The sequence below is a fragment of the Cheilinus undulatus genome, linkage group 2 (assembly GCF_018320785.1).
Source record: "Cheilinus undulatus linkage group 2, ASM1832078v1, whole genome shotgun sequence".
In the NCBI taxonomy this organism is placed as follows: domain Eukaryota; kingdom Metazoa; phylum Chordata; class Actinopteri; order Labriformes; family Labridae; genus Cheilinus; species Cheilinus undulatus.
Window position 1 is genome coordinate 24018902 of NC_054866.1, and position 17775 is coordinate 24036676.

The window sequence follows — 17775 nt, forward strand, 5'->3', positions numbered from 1 at the left end:
TGTGTTTCAGTGTAGGTGTGTGCGTGAGCGTTGCATTGTGTGTGTCACTCTTATGCAACATGAAAGCAGATGAGGATGAGAGAAGAGTAGCCAATGCTGCTGCGTGAAAGACGCACGAATGGTCAAAGAGAAAGGGACCATAGGAGCAAGAGTGACAGGGAGGACAGGAGCTCTTGATGGAAAAATTAAAAACCGAAGATCGAGCAGGAGTCTCAAATCATAAGTCCGAATCAAGTACAAGAGTCAGGTCCAGGTCACTGCAGCAGTCTTACAGCAACATCCAAGCTAACAGCTAACAGTTGAGTCCAGGCAATACTGGACAAGCCCACCGCCATGATCGGAAAGCCATACCGTAACAGACCGGGAGTAGAGCAAGAACATTTTTTTCTGTCACAGAAAGCTTTTAGTGTTGCTCTCTGCACTTGTTTGGATAAGACACAATGTCTGGTTCAAACAAAAGTGCTGCTGCGGCTCAGTCCCAGCTAATGACAGGCCTGCTAGAGTCATTAGCTGGGACACAACAACTCATTAGCTGTATACAACAACTAACCCTTTCCCTGTAATTATCACATAATCATGCCGAAGCAGGTCAACAGAAGAGTGACAACATTGTTTTCTGTCGCAGAAAGCTTTCAGTGTTGCTCTCAGCACTAACTGTGATGAAGAAATGTGTTAGTCCGGCTAAGGCCGAGTTAATGTTCGACTGTTGTATACAAGCACAGCAAGTAACCCTTTCCCTCTTTAACTATCACACACCCACGCTGAAGCGGTTTGGCAGAAGAACAAAAGCACCTTTTCTGTCACAGAAAGCTTTCAGTGTTGCTGTCTTCACTTGTTTTAATGTTTGAAATATATTATTTATTATGACGTGTGCTGCTGACCTCTTGGCCAGGTCACCCTTGTAAAAGAGATCTTGATCTCAGTGGGAATTATCTAGTTAAATAAAGGTTAAATAAAATGATAAATTTAATGAAGAAATGTCCACTTTTGACAAAGTGCTGCTGTGACAGCCATTGTCCACAAGCATTCACACAACACGTTACCTTTCCCCCCTCAACTATCACATAGTCATGCCAAAGCAGGTCCCTTTTCATGTTGGGAAATATCTTTCCCAACATGAAAAGCTTATAGTGTTTTTTTTTTAATTCTTTGTCATACAGAAATGTGGCCCAGTTCTGGTTAAACAGAGGCCATTCTAAAGCTATAGCTGAGTATTTAGAGCAGTGGAGGCAGCCATTAGAGGGCTTTCAGCACAAGTAAACCCCACCCATAACGCAACTCTGTATGTATGGCTCTAGTTAACACAGTGGAGGCAGCCATGACCGTCAGCATTCAGTACAAGCAAACGCAGCTCTGTTATGGTAGGGTCTTGGAAGTAGGGTCACTCACCTAGTTACTCAGTCAGTCAGGCAATCAGTATACAGACACAGCCATATGTAGGGCTGACCTCAGCGGTCAGCCAAAAAGTATAAATGTGAATTGAAAATGAAGTCATGTTTTGAATAATCATTAAATACTTGATACTTACATTCTTTAACCTTGTCTACATGTACTGTATAGGTCAAGAACTGATGTCAAGGTTTAACTGGCACTGGACTGTGCTACACATTCTACCACACTGCTCACATCCCATTAGAGAATTTATCAGTGCTTTCAGAGACATGTTAATGTTGCAAGGAAAGAGACTGTTGAGCAACAGAGTCAGCTTTCATGGATAAAAATGTGAAAGAAAACATGGATGACTTGCAGGTAACAGTTCAAAACAACACAAATGATGGCGGCTTGTAAATTTTATTTTTATTTTTTATTTTTTATTTATATAACCTTTATTTAGCCAGGTAAGTCCCACTGAGATCAAAGATCTCTTTTTCAAGGGAGACCTGACCAAGAATGGCAGCAATGCATAGTTTCAACAGCACATGCGCTCAAACTCACAACAATTGCATTTTGCTTTCCCAGTGCCTCAGAAAGCACTGGTAAATTAGCAGTGAAGAAGGATGTTTAAAGTGTTTTTAATAGTAAAAAAGGGTCCTTGGAAGGCATAGAGTGGTACAAGTCAGCTTAACGTTAGTTATACTTTATCTAAGAAATGTGTGGTGAGTGCATTTTGACAGAATGAAAATTTTAAATTTTGCTTGTTAAATTAAAATATGGAGGTGTTTACTTGAAGTCTTATGCTATGGCTCTATGAAGGTTTTAGTGGACCCTACAAGACTTAAGGCTCCTAATTAGGCTGGTGCATTTAATAAATTTGGAAAAAGCAGATAACACTTTACAAAGTAAGGTGTCCTTGAGGAGCAGGGTGTGAAACCACAGATCATTACATTGGTGAAAAACTCAGCCAGCAGCAACAGCTCAGTGCATGAATACAGCCACTTGTTGCAAGTAGACCACTGACAGGTGCCACTGGACTCGGTTTGAATAGTAAAATGTGCTAACTGTAAAACAAAACAAAAAATTATTTAAAAGATCAAATCAACTTTGTTTAGCCTATGTAGTTCTCAAAAAGATGTTATAACATCAATCACTGTTTTGAAATGACCATCATGGTGTGAAAAAGTTTGGTGGGTAAATTGACTGCTTATAAAGAGAATGAGTTCCTGCTGAGCTACCATGCTTTTCAGACATTTCCTCGTCGTATCTATCCCTCCTTATCTTAATCCTCTACTTTCTCTGTCTGTATTCCCCTCCCTCTCCTCCTCCCTCTATCTTCTCCTGCTGTGCCAGATTTAACACCACCCTGTATCCCACAATCCCTTCTTCTTTCCCCCCCATTCGTTCCTCTTTTACTTCCTTTCTCATGGCTTCTTCCCTCAGTCTGCCAGAGCTTCCTCTTCCATCCATCTAAACAGCGTTAAACCCTACGGGCACTGCCATCTTCACTTGATCTTTTGTGGTTTTATCAGGGTGAGCTCTTGCCCAATGTTATCCTCAGCCTTGAGCTGAGTTTTCCCAAAACTAATTAAGCCCCTTCTCAAAGTGTTCATTCGTCACATCTGGATCCTCTCTCTCAAGTTCAGGGCCGGCTAACTCGGGGCTTGAAGCACAGGGAGTTCTCTTGAATGTGCAGGTAGACCAAAAAACGTATTTACTTCTGCACAACATGAAGGTTAAAGCTAACTTCATGAGCAATCAGAACAACCTTCTGGTGGTTTAGATGTCTTTTTTAACACATATAGGCTATATATCCAGCATGCATGTTACTCGACTTTTGCATACAGTCTTCCTGCATCCTCCACTGGGATTTTAACAGTGCCCCCTCTAACTATGCCAGAGAACCTCCACTGAATTTTGTTAGATCAGCTAATAAAGAGAAAAAAAAAAACACTCAGAAAAAAGCAAAACTCTCCATATCATTTGGTTCCTCTCTGAAAACTGTTTTCTGTGTGCATATTTCAATATTTTCAACCACCAATGCACTCTTGATGCATAACTTATCAGAGGACCAGAGAGGGCTTAAAAAGTTTCAGAGCAAATCAAGCCTCAGAGCCTTTAAACTGATTAAAAAGGGAGCTAACAGTGAACTACATTTAAACATGAGCAGGTCACTGGGACTACAGATTTAAATGCTGAGTGGCTGCTTTTTCTAGAAATAAGATGCAAGTTTTTTTTTTTAAACAAATTTCCTTCTCCTATCTCAAACATGATCTCTTCATTAGGGATGTTACGATTGTGGGCAATACAATCAAAACCAATACAAAAACAGACGGACCTAAACAGTGTGCAAATATCACAAGAGACTGATGAACAACACAACATAGTGCTGTGCTACAAAGCTCTAGACCCCAAAGCCTATCAAACATAATCTGTATGCTGGAAAGTAGACTTAAAAAGCTTTCAGTGTTGTATGACTTTTGAAAGAGTAGCGCCATTAAAAAGTAACTTCTTACATACATGTGTTACATACTGAGAAAAGTATTGCTTGGACAATTAAAACCCTTTAACTACTCCTCCTACATGTTACTTTCTAAATATAGTATGTAGCCCACTGCGCATCTACCTTTAAATACGTTTTCATTCTACAGCCTAATTTACAGTCATGGTCTAGCGCTGCAGCCTGATAACAGGAATAACAGACATGATAACCTTGACGGCTCCGTCATATGCTCACAATGTTACAGTGGCATACAGAGGGCTATTACACACAGGTCATGCGTAATACTGTATGACCCTTAAAAACAATTAAATCAAGCTGTAGAATCTGTGATGTTTTGTCCTTTTCGTCACAAAAAAAACATGACATAATGGGGAGAACTTTATTGTGTAATTCTGTTCTCTGTCATCTCTCTGGCTTAATCAGCTACCTACGTTATGCATATGCATGTCACAGCTGTGCTTAGCTTCCTCGACATGCAACTATGTGAAGTTTACAAGCACTCGTCCTGCGTTTTTACGTATCCATTGGCCGTGACTTCATGGCAAATATGGCGCTATGCCTGCACCGGTGAACCTACGGAGATCTCAGAGTTTATGCGCTGTCTGCATGACTGACTGGTGTGAGACAGCGCTCAGTTTGTGTCTGTAGACACCAGGGAGTTTCATTAACTTATTGACCCAACAGTTTTACAGAACACAGCCAGGCTTCACGATTTACTGTTTTGGTGCTTTCCCTCTCCCTCTTTTGCTCTCTCTTTCTCTCTTCTGTGTGCGCACGCTATACATTTATAAATAGGCTATTTATATTCAGCGCACTGACCGACGTCTTGGTTACAGCGTATTTTACAAAAAGTTTCAGCATCCCAAATAATTTGATAAGGCTTATACTGATAATGAATTGATAATAAAAGTAGAAACACACTATTGCCACAGACAGTGACTGAGACTAAATAGGTTAAAGTTCATCATCATACAGTCAGGATTCAACAGGTCATAGAAGCAGCTTTATCCCTTTAAATGTGTTCTTTATGTCAGTGGATGGTCTTAAAAGGTCATATTTTTATGATGGATGGACCCAAGAACAAAAATATGCAAAAATTAAAAGTGATCACCCTTTGAAAAATAGACCATATTCCTGTAATCTAAAGGTTCCCCTTTCAGACATCACATGTGTGAATGATGGAACTTTATCCTTGCTCTAATGTGAAACATTAGATTTATGCTCAAAGTAGAGGATATTAAAATAATTAATTGTCCCTTTACTTAAATGATAAATTGGAAAATAAAAATAAACTATAATAGAAGAAATAAAGTGTCAGCACCCAAAATTCCCTGGGAGAGGATCCCTAAACCCCAAATATGGCATAATCTAATGTCATTATTTAACTTCCTTTCCTTGTAACTTTAAGAAATGTAAATTCCCATCAGAACTTCATTGCACTTTGTAAAATATATTTTCTTTGGAGAACCTGTTAATACCAATTTTGAATATAGAAGTAGTTCATTTAAGGGACCCAGCTTCTTTTCTCGTTTGTCTAGTACTTCTTCTCTTGAACAAAGCAAAAGTGACTGATTTAAAAAATGCAGTATTTCTTATTAAAGTACTCGATTATTTGCCAGAAGAATCATTAGAGTACTCGATTACATAAAGAATCAATTCTTGCAGCCCTAAAGTATTTATTTGTATGTACTGTCGTGTAATTCTGACAGCTAACGAACGGTAAGCTACTGAGCGGAAGACATTTTTAACAAACATGGCATCAAACTCACAAAATAAAACATTCCTCCTGAAAATACACATCTGAGGATAGAGATTACGATCAAACAAATTATACATACCCACGATGCTATGAAAGGCTTGAGACGAATGGCAGGATTCTCTCATATGCCATGATACACCTCCATGCTTTCATTTTCTTACTACTTCCTGAGCTAGTCACATGACATCTCTACCTGCGGCTGATTCCCTGAGCTTCTTAAAGCAACAGTTCAAAACAAAAACTAGACTTAAAAACAGTGTAAACTAGAAAAGCACTCTGAGAGCACAGACCCTCGCCATTAGCCCTATCTCCCAATAGTAAAGAATCCTTTAAAAAATTCCTGGATCCAGACGGTGATCCGGATCACTCCCAAAATCTAATCATATCTTCCTTTATGCCATTTCTGACATTTCTTGAAAATTTCATCAAAATGCGTTCATAACTTTTTGAGTTATGTTGCTAACAAACTAACTAACAAACCCTGCCGATCACATAACCTCCTTGGCGGAGGTAATTAGAACTTCATATAAATAAATTAACCGTGTAACAGCACAATAAAGATATGAGAAAGACACAAGGGAAACCCGCAGTGGATGATAAACATGTTGAGCCATACTCAAAAAATTATTCAATTCAATTAATTCATTCAATTCTGATCCCTTAAAACCAATAGCAATAAACAGAAGAAGAATAAATGAAAGTCATCATAAAATTAATGAATAGTACTGTAGAGATCAAAACTAACTTTATCATGTGATATTGTATCATGTGTTGCATGCTGTTGCATCTAAAGTCACTGTTGCTGGATGGAAATAAAGACTCATGTAAAGTAGACAGTTCACAGAATCTTCAAACAGTGAGAACTGTTTTGGATCATTTCTCACCCTGGATTTAAGAGCCTCTTAAATGTAAACCGTTGACTGGCTGGGTTGTGTTGGAGCTCAAGACATGACATAAAACGATGCAGTGTCATTCTGTACTTTATTTGAAATGGAAACTTTCCTGAGGCCATGTTGTGGAAAATCCAGCAGCATTATTCAACAAAAACCTTCAGTGTTTGAGTTTGATGTCAGTACAGAACCGGCTGACCACTGTTAGTCATGCGTTTAGCCTGTCACTTCCACACTTTCTCAGTTTCATTTTCACAGCACAACGCTTCATCCTTTTTGTATTTTCTTTGCCTGTGTCACATGAACAGCTTGAACATCATTTATTTGGGTCTCAGCCGGCGGCAAAGCACCACATATTGTGCCGGGCTTTAACATATTACCAGGCAAATCTTTTTAACCCTGGGGGTGGTTAACAACAACCAAGCTATTTCCAGATACACACTTTTGTTTCATTTAATTGCGCCTCTGTGTTCTCCATGGACTGAGCAGGTTTAGTGGGCATGTAACCTCTGAGTCATTAAAAGAAAGACACATAACTTTGATCTCCAGTCCTGTAAAAAACACCAGGCTCTTCTCATCTCTGTTTATGTGACAGTGTGTGTTTGTGTGTCAGACAGAAAGTGTGAGTAAGGGTATGAACTGTCTGAATGCCCCATCAGCTGGGAGTTATGGTCACTCTGGCCTGTCATAACATCCTCTCTCTGGCTGCATGCCCTTAGATTGTCATTCCCTCTAAGTTTGTGTGTGTTTGTGTGTTTCAAGGGGAGCCAGATGGCTGCTGGCTGACTTAGAATTAAAGCAAATCATAAGAGACAGTTGTGCTATCGCTCCATTAATACACTTAAGAGAGAGTGTCCAATGTGCACTACCTCCTCCTTTTACACACTAGTGGTTGGCTGATACCCTGTTTAGACAATGCATTATCAGGGATTTATATCCAATACCAAGTGGTAATCATTAATGCTTTGTGTGGAAACACCTCACTGAATACAGAGGTGGCCTGGGATGCCTTCAACTGGATGGGATTGGTTATGCAGACGCAGAAAAGAACCCCTGTCAACTGATGTGATCTGCAGTCTTCCTCTTTAATAAAAAGCATTAATTTATGCCTGTCTCGCTTTGCTTGGAATGATGGGAATCCTTGCTCTTTTTATAGATCTGGATTATATGTCTCAGCTTGGTAATAAGAGCCGGTCATAAATGTCTCTTGATTTGGAAGTAGTTTGCCTTTTAAATATCTTTTAACACCATTAGATACATCGTCTCAGGTGGGAGCAGGCGCCTGTCACTCACAAAAGAAGCCAACACTTAGAACAGGCTTGTCCACAAAGGATGTGCTACAATGCCCTTTGAACCTGTCGTCTTTAACTGTAGCGAGTAGCAAGTAGCTCAGATGTAGCCACAGCAGCAGTTTTATCAGAAATGGACCACATTTTTAAGAATAGTTAAGAACCATACTAAAAACTTTTTTATGGTGGAAAAGTTTTTTCACTCTTCTCCTGACCTGCTGTGGCATGAGTTTGTGATGGTTATTGGCAGGTTGTACTGTAAGCTGATTATTGCGGCTTGTGGTGCAATTAGCCCAGATGTAGCTGTAGTGGCAGCAACATTTCTTAATTGAAAAAGAGCAAAGAACTGTATTTTCTTGACAGAGAAGATGTTTTTGCCCTTCACCTAACCGGCCTGAACATAAGTTTCATTCACCAACTTACCAGAACTGAGCATGCCTACTACTTTATTTTGTCTTGTTGCTCGGATTGGCCCATAATGAATGTGACAGACACAACACTCGACTAATTACCTTCCAAGAAGTCCTGCCCTTCCCAAACACTTACACTGCAAGGATGGTTTACTGGATTAATATAAAATATATCCCATACAATGGATATATGAAAGTGTCTATCTGGCGTGCCAGGTTATAACCTCTTAGCATGTGGCTAGTTGACTGCCATTTATTCTTGTTACCAGTGGCTTCACTGCACAAAGCATGCAGGGATACCAAGCCATGGTAGATAGCCAAGGAAGTGATGTAAGGGCTGCTGGTTGCATAACAGGTGTGTATGTTAGTTGTGATATCAGGTCATCACAGAAGATGCATCCTCAGGCCTATAGCTTCCTAAACTATGAACACTTGTTGAGTCTAAGTTCATCATCTGTGGGGTGCCTTAATTAGTGCAACATCTTTTTTCTACTCATCAGACAGGTGTTTGTACGATGAATATTACAATCAAAATGAGCATTCAGCGTTTCTCACACATAAACTTAACCTGGGTGTCACGCCTCATTGATTTAATGGTCACTTTATTTATTTTCTGAGATCAGAGCCTTCTGTCAGTAATCAGTAAGTGCCTCTTTCAGTCTCTCCTACTCAGTTTGACACAGACACTCTGCACAGAAACACTCTCAATCGGTTTCTCCCGTAAATCCAATCAGTGTTGTGGGATCTCTTCTGAAATGCCAACTTCTGCTGGTGTTCGGTAAGTGAATCCACAATATAACTCAGCAAAGTAACAGCACTGCTTCCAATTGGATTTTCCAGTTCATGTAAACAAGCGTCAATAATTGCTATGTTCAACATATTGCCACACTCCAATAACGGCACAATGTGTTTAACCCTTTTAGTGCACACAACACATCTGCACCCCATCTACTGTTTGAAAAGGCTGAGAAAGAATTATGGCCATATTAATATTTCAAGTTGACGTTGTTCCTCATCTTCCCTATGCTTATTACTGCCTCCCATAGAAGTGTCAAACTCAATGTACCCTGAAAACCATGGACACAGGGCAGGAAAACATGCCGCACTTAATTGCTAATCCAATATAGCTAGCTCATAACATGAACTTTGACATGTAGGTTGATTTTAGTGCCAAACAAAGTGTAATGTTTAGATTAAACACAAAGATAGAGGACCCATACGCCTTGCATTAATGAATTATTGAGCCGAAAAGACCAACAAAGAAAAATTAGAGATTTGCTGTACAAAATCCATGAAATCCAACGATAGACTTTAATAATATAATAATATAATATGAAGGTCATCAGTGGTAATCCACATATTTGAAAGGCTAGTGCAGGCATCATATCAGCCTGGGGTCCTGCGTCTTCCAGCGACAGACTGGCAGAAATAGAGTTAGATAGAGTTAACAGGAATGTTTTTGGCATTTTATCCAAGCTTGCATACAGTACCTATAAAAAGTATTCACCCCCTTTAATATTTTTCTGTTTTAAACAGATACTAGCAGAAACTGAAGACTATTGGGCATTTAGGCGTATTAGGGAGTGTGGTTTGGGTGTAACGCAGCTAGAAAAATAAACAAAATATAACAAGTTAGTTTATTCACAGTGCCCAAAAAAAGTATCCGTCCTCTTGGATGTTTTACCCTTATATAGATTTTATAAATCAATCATTGTCAATATAATTTGGCTTTTTTGACAAAAAAATGCAAAATCCCTCTTTAATGTCAAACTGAAAAAGATTTCTACAAAATAATTTTGAATAAATGAAAACATGTAAGGAAAAATAAGTCACTGCATAAATAACACCCTCTTCAAGGGAGAGTTTAGTAGACGCACCTCTGGCAGCAATCACAGCCCTAAGTCTGTGTGGACAGGTCTCACTCAGACTTGTACATCTGGACTCTGCAGTTTGACTCCATTCTTCTTCACAAAACTGCTCAAGCTCTGTCAGGTTGCACAGGAATCAACATCCCTTCTCAAGTCTAGACACTAATTCTCTGTTGGATTGAGGTCTGGGCTTTGAGCCGGCCACTCCAGAACATTCACCCTGTTGTCTTTAAACCATTTCTGTGGTTCACTGTGCTTCACAGATGGTGTGTTTGTAGTGATGTAAAGGGCCTGCTGTCTGCCAAACAAATCATCTCTGATGGCCAAAAAGCATCATTTTGGTCTCATCAGACCAAAGAACTTTCTCCCACTTGACCTTGGAGTTTCCCACATTCCTTTTGGTGAAGTCTAGTCCAGATTTAATTTGCGTTTTCTCCAACAGTGGCCTTCTCTTTGTCACTCCCATAAAGCTTTGACTGGTGAAGAACCTGGGCAACAGTTGTATGCAGAGTATCTCCCATCTCAGCTGCTGAAGCTTGTAGCTTGTTCAGAGTAGTCACAGGTGTTTTGGAGGCCCCTCTCACTATTATCCTTCTTGCTCAGTCACTCAGTTTGCGAAGATGACCTGATCTAGGCAGATTTACACATGTGCCATATTCCTTTAATGTCTTGATAATGGATTGACTGAACTGCCTGGGATGTTCAATGCCTTGGATATATCTATCTGTATCCATCCCCTGATTTATACTTTTTAATAACCTTTTCTCTAAGAGAGACTACCAGAGTTAAGGAGCTTGGCCTCTGTTGAATTAGGTCAGTCACTTTAAAGGGGGTGAATATTTAAGCAGTCACTTATTGCACATCACATTTTTTCATTTTTTTATTTGATACAACATTTTAAGAAACACAAGAAACAACATTCGCAGTTCCATATTTCTGCACCACTCAATAAATAATGGTGGTTGTCACTTTGGCCCATGCTTTTTGCTAGTGTTGCATGAATTATTTGATGATGTTGCTCATTCATATCAAAGTTAACACTGAGTTCAATTACATTCCACTACCCAGGAGTCCTTGTTTATCACCTAACGTATGTCATCTTCTACCACATGTACCCTTGTCTGCCCGTCCTGACCTGCTGCGTCTCTCTGCTGAGTCAAAGCCAGCTGAGTTTGGAAGGTCTGCATCTTTAGTCAGAGCCTCTTCAAGCTCTTTGGCTCTCACCATGACAAGTGCTGACCACCTCCTGGCCACCAACCGCTGCAGCTGCCTCCATGATGGTTTTGAAAATGGTCCATCCAGGTTCAAAGCCATGGAGTTTGCAAAGGGATGAAAGATGGAATGATGCTTGGCACAGTCTTCCAGGCATTTGCTCAGAGATTGACAGGAAGCCCCCAGCCCAAAAACACTCAACAAAAGTCCAGTGTGTGTCACTTCTATGTTCAGCTCCTTAATTTTTCATCCAAAAGGTTAAAAGCAAACAGCGTAAGCTTTCCAACAAAATACCAAGAAAACTACTATATGTTTGAAACTGCTTATGAACCACATTACATTTTTCTTAATCCCACATATCAGTTGTATCAGATAGTACAGAAGGTATTATCCCTTAAGTGCAAAGCAACATGCACAAGTACACAACACCCAGGCGTCAGAGCCTCAAACAGATGGTGGAATTTGCTAGAAAACGCTGATGTATTTCTACTGCTTAGCAGCAGCCTACTGCGTCACACACTGACATACTGTGCTGCACAGTATGAACACGCATCCAGCCGAGACACGTACAATGAAACAAATAATGGAGTTGGAAGGCAGAGGGAAGAGGGTGGTGATTTTGCAGAACAGAGGAATGAGGAGGAAAAAAGAGGATTATTCTACTTCGTCAAAAGTTGTGCACACATTAAAAAACTGGCAGAAGAGTTTGAGGAATCATAATGAGATTATACTGAGGGATAACTGTGTGTGTTGAGACTTTGTGTAATTAAGGATGCAATCTGGGTTATTTTCAGCCAATGCAAACTGTATTTTTGGTACACTTTCGCCATTCCCTTATTTTACTGTGTGCAGAGTTTTTCCCAAACAGCTTACATAACTCAGTGAGCATAAGGGAGGACTACACACATACACACACAGGAGAAGGCCCCTGTGGCTACATCATCTGCAGAGGCTCTCTATTTTCTCTCCTGTTCCCTGAACAGCACCCATGCTGCTTTGTGCTCCAAGGGCTGATCCTAACTGCAGACATATGATGCATGAGGGCCTCCTGTGTCTGTGAGCTGTCCATCTTCATGTCTTATTTTTTGGCATTGGAGCTCAACCAGTGTTGCACTGCTGTCACAGACTCTAGTAATGCAGCACACTGGATTTTATGTGCATTCACAATCTTAGAGCTTACAGATGAGGTAACAGCCTGGCTTGGAAACTGCAGAAGTGATTTTTAATTCTAAAATAATTTTATTAGATCAAATATTTTGACTTGAAAAATTCCTGTTTTTTTTCAAGCTGTTTTGATGAGACTAGTGCTCCTTAACAAATCCCAGGTATGTACAATTTGAATTCACAAACCAAATGCATTCATGTGAAGCACTGAAAATAACCCCCCCACCCAACCCAACCTGGATTCTGAGGGAGCTCAACTACCACACAGCTTATGTCAAGTCTTCATGGTAAAGAAGTCCAGCTAACATCACTGTCCACACAACACAGAGCTCTGGTTAGCAAACATCTGCCTGCCAGCTGCAGATTACATTAGATATTCACTGTACATAACAAAAGATGCCTATTTTCAATTTAGGATGCTAATTAGCATAATAGCATTGTCACAACGTTGTCTTCTTCATTGTCGTCTTCATCATCTTCATTATCCTCCATGTTGAGGAACATGGTATCACATAAGCAATGATTATCCTCACTGCTTGACTGAACAGACTGAGGTTATTCCCCGTTTCTTATACAGTAAATGTAGCATGGTCCATTATCACCTGAGTCACAGGAGCTTTTTGTATTGTGTTCTCCATGCCTTCCCCACTCTTTGAACCCATGATCTGACTTCTGTAGACAGAATCTGGACTCATCGGCAAACGTAATGTTCCCCCACATGTTCACTTTCCTGTGTATGTGTTGTAGACACCAGAACAATAAGCCAAATGGTGAATGGCAGTCATCCTACTTGCAGCCCTATGACACCTGAGATTGCCTGTCTTCAGTCTGTTCTGGATTGTCTGGGTAGAGAATTGTCAGCCATATTGTCCTGCAAACCTTGACTGCAAATCTGTAGGAGACAGCCTACAGTTCCTAAGTGTTGACAGGGTGAGAAAACAGTCTTTGTGGGATTCCAACTTCGCAGCTTGTCTCTGACCCCATTATATGGGACTTGGCCTTCAGTTTGGAGATGGTACTAAGCTGCCCTATCACACAAGCCCTAGCCGGATCAGTCAAAGGTGGCATGCCAATTCTTGGAGCAGACATCTACTGACCACTGTAGCAGGGCCCATGCTCACAGGTGCTGATAATTAGGCACCTGACTGGCAGCACATGGAGGTACCAGAGGCTCAAAACAAGAGTGCATAGCAGCAGCAATATACAGTCGCTAGAAAAAGTATGTGAACCCTTTGAGATTTCTTGGATTTTTGCATAAATTGGTCATCAAATGTGCTCCGATCTTCATCTAATTCACAACAATAGACAAACACAGTCTGCTTAAACTAATACCGCACAAAAAATGATATGTTTTCATGGTTTTATTGAACAAAACATGTAAACACTCACAGTGCAGGGTGGAAAAAGTATGTGAACCCCTAGGCTAATGACTTCTCCAAGAGCTAATTGGAGTGAGGAGTCAGCCAACCTGGAGTCCAATCAATGTGATGAGATTGGATGTGTTGGTTAAAGCTGCCCTGCCCTATAAAAAACACACACCAGTTTTAAGTTTGCTCTTCACAAGAAGCATTGCCTGATGTGAACCATGCCTGGCACAAAAGAGCTCTCGGAATACCTACGATCAAAAATTGTTAACTTGCATGAAGCTGGAAAGAGTTACAAAAGTATCTCTAAAAGCCTTGATGTTCATGTGTCCACGGTAAGACAGACTGTCTACAAATGGAGAAGGTTCAGCACTGTTGTCCTTTAAAGATGACTGCAAGAGCACAGCACAGAATGCTCAATGAGGTGAAGAAGAATCCTAGAGTGTCAGCTAAAGACTTACAGAAATCTCTGGCACATGCGAACATTTGTGTTGACAAATCTACAATAAGTAAAACATTAAACAAGAATGGCGTTCATGGGAGGACACCACGGAGGAAGCCACTGCTGTCCAAAAAAACATCGCTGCACATTTGAAGTTTACAAAAGAGCACCTGGATGTTCCACAGCACTACTGGCAAAATATTCTGTCCATAGATGAAACCAAAATTGAGTTGTTTGGAAGGAACACACAACGCTATGTGTGGAGAAAAAAAGGCACAGCACACCAACATCAAAACCTCATCCCAACTGTGAAATATGGTGCAGGGGCCATCATGGTTTGGGGCTGCTTTGCTGCCTCAGGGCCTGGACGGATTGCTGTCATTGACGGAAAAATGAATTCCCAATTTTATCGAGACATTTTACAGGAAAACTTAAGACCATCTGTCCACCAACTGAAGCTCAACAGAGGATGGGTGATGCAACAGGACAACAACCCAAAGCATTAAAGTAAATCAACAACAGAATGGCTTCAACAGAAGAAAATACGCCTTCTAGAGTGGCCCAGTCAGAGTCCTGACCTCAACTCGATTGAGATGCTGTGGCATGACCTCAAGAGAGCGATGCACACCAGACATCCGAATAATATTGCTGAACTGAAACAGTTTTTTAAAGAGGAATGGTCCAAAATTCCTCCTGACCAATGTGCAGGTCTGATCTGTAACTACAGGAAACGTTTGGTTGAGGTTATTGCTGCCAAAGGAGGGTCAACCAGTCATTAGCCTAGGGGTTCACATACTTTTTTCCACTCTGCACTGTGAATGTTTACATGTTTTGTTCAATAAAAACATGAAAACATATCATTTTTGTGCAGTATTAGTTTAAGCAGGCTATGTTTGTCTGTTGTTGTGAATTAGATGAAGATCGGAGCACATTTGATGACTAATTGATGCAGAAATCCAAGAAATCTCAAAAGGTTCACATACTTTTTCTAGCAACTGTAAGCTGTTGCTGGGTGCAACCCACATACTCAGCTCTGAATGTGGCACCATTTAAAAGGGAAATAAACAGATTTTCCAACAATTTAAGAATTATTGTCAAGAAGCATTGTTACAACAAAGAAATGACCTGTGATGTTTTGTGTAAGGGTTGAACTCAGGTGCGGAGACGGAAGCAGTTTTAACAGTTTTATTGTGAGGATAAGTGCACCAGGGAAGGGGATTCCAAGAGTCCAGGAGGGAGTGAGGGAGTGCTGGAGCTGGCTGTGGTGAATTGAGCAGGAGGCACTGGAAAAAAGGAGGAGAGGCACGTTAGCGACAATGTACACAAAATGCAAACACTAGAGATCACTGGAATCATCAAAAGCACAAAGAACTTCTCTGAAGGATCACGAGAAGGAGCCCGGAGACGACGTTTACCGTGAGGTAATGTAGACAAGACTCAGGCGCTGTAGAGAGCTGCAGCCAGTCTTAAATAGCAGGTGTGATTAGAGGATTCGCTGCAGGTGTGCCTCTCCACAGCACCAGGGGGGCAGGGTGAACGCCTCAGGAGAAACAGAGTCAAGTTAGCAGCCAGCAACCAGCTCCGGAAACCGGAAGTACCACAAAGTAAAATATTCAATACAAAATAAACACCACAGTACCCCCTCTCAACGGACCTCCTGGCGTCCTGCCAGGCTTGTCCGGTGCGCCTTGTAGAAATCCGAAGAAGGTTGTCGTCTAAAATTAGTTTTCTGGAAATCCAGGAGCGCTCCTCCGGGCCGTACCCTCCCAATCTACCAGAAACTGGTAACCCCGGCCTCGAGGTCTAACGCCCAGGATCTTGGAAACGGTGAAGGCGGGATGGTCATCGATGATCCGGGGAGGAGGGGCGGCGGTAGGAGGGCTCAGATCACTGGAGGAGACCGGCGAGTAGTGACACATGAAAGGTGGGATGGATCTTCATGGATTCAGGAAGTTTGAGCTGTACTGCCGAGGGTTGATGATTTTGGTGATCTCAAAAGGTCCAACGTGGCGGGGTCAATTTCTTGGATTCTGTCTCGGGGTAGATCTCTGGAGGAGAGCCAGACCTTCTGGCCAGGGAGATATTCCGGGGCAGGAGTGCGGTGGGCGTCAGCCAGTCTTTTATTGCGCTCGGCCGTGCGCGAGAGTGCCGCCTTGGCTGTCCGCCACACCTCTCTGACGCGCTGGAGATGGTGCTGCACGGAAGGGACGGAGACCGAGATCTCCTGTTCGGGAAACAGGGGGGGTTGATACCCGAGGCAACACATGAACGGAGACATGCCGGTAGCAGCGCAGGTGAGAGAGTTGTGGGCATATTCAATCCAGGGGAGGTGAGAGCTCCAGGTAGAGGGATGATGGGCAGCAACACAACGTAAGGCCGCCTCCAGACTCTGATTGGCCCTTTCAGTCTGGCCGTTGCTCTGTGGGTGGTACCCGAGGATAGGCTGACTGTGGCCCCCAGCTCCTTGCAGAACTCTTTCCATACACGTGATACAAACTGGGGTCCGCGGTCCGACACGAGGTCGCTAGGAATTCCATGGATACGGAAGACATGGAGGACCAACAGGTGAGCCGTCTCCAAGGCAGAGGGGAGCTTGGGGAGAGGGACGTAATGGACGCCTTTGGAGAACCGGTCCACTATAGTCAGGATGACTGTGTTTCCCTCAGAAGGTGGGAGACCGGTGACGAAGTCCAAGGCTATGTGCGACCAGGGACGACCAGGAGTGGACAGGGGACGCAGAAGGCCAGCAGGGGGTTGATGAGAGGATTTTCCTCTGGCGCAGGTGGAGCAAGCAGCCACGAATTCACGGGTGTCTCTGGTCATGCCCGGCCACCAGAAACTCTGCTGTAGGAACCCGAGGGTCCTCTGGAAACCGGGGTGGCAGGTGAGTTTTGATGCGTGAGCCCAATGGAGCACTGGAGAGCGAGCTGAGTCCGGGACGAAGAGACGGTCTGGGGGTCCAGTTCCGGGGTCCGGTTGGGCTTTCTGGGCGTCTTTGACTGCCTGGATGATGTCCCATGTGGCAGCACCGACGATACAGGAGGGGGGAAGAATCAGGTCGGCTCAACACTCTCACGAGAAGGGGAGTCCAACCGAGAAAGGGCATCAGGTTTAGTGTTTCTGGAGCCTGGCCTGTAGGAGAGGGTGAAGTGGAAACGACTGAGAAAAAGAGCCCACCGGGCTTGACGGGAGTTGAGTCTGCGCGCCGTGCGCAGATAGGCGAGGTTCTTGTGGTCAGTCCAAATGATGAAGGGCTGTCGCGTGCCCTCCAGCCAGTGCCTCCATTCTTGTAGTGCCCACACCACAGCCAGCAGCTCTCGGTTTCCCACGTCGTAATTGCTCTCCGACGGGGACAAACGACGAGAGAAGAAGGCACAAGGGTGAAGCTTCTTCGTAACGGGGTCTCTTTGCGACAGAACAGCCCCGGCTCCGGTCTCCGAGGCGTCCACCTCCACCACGGGTGGAGGAGGAGTCAGGGTGCTTGAGGACGGAGCTGACGT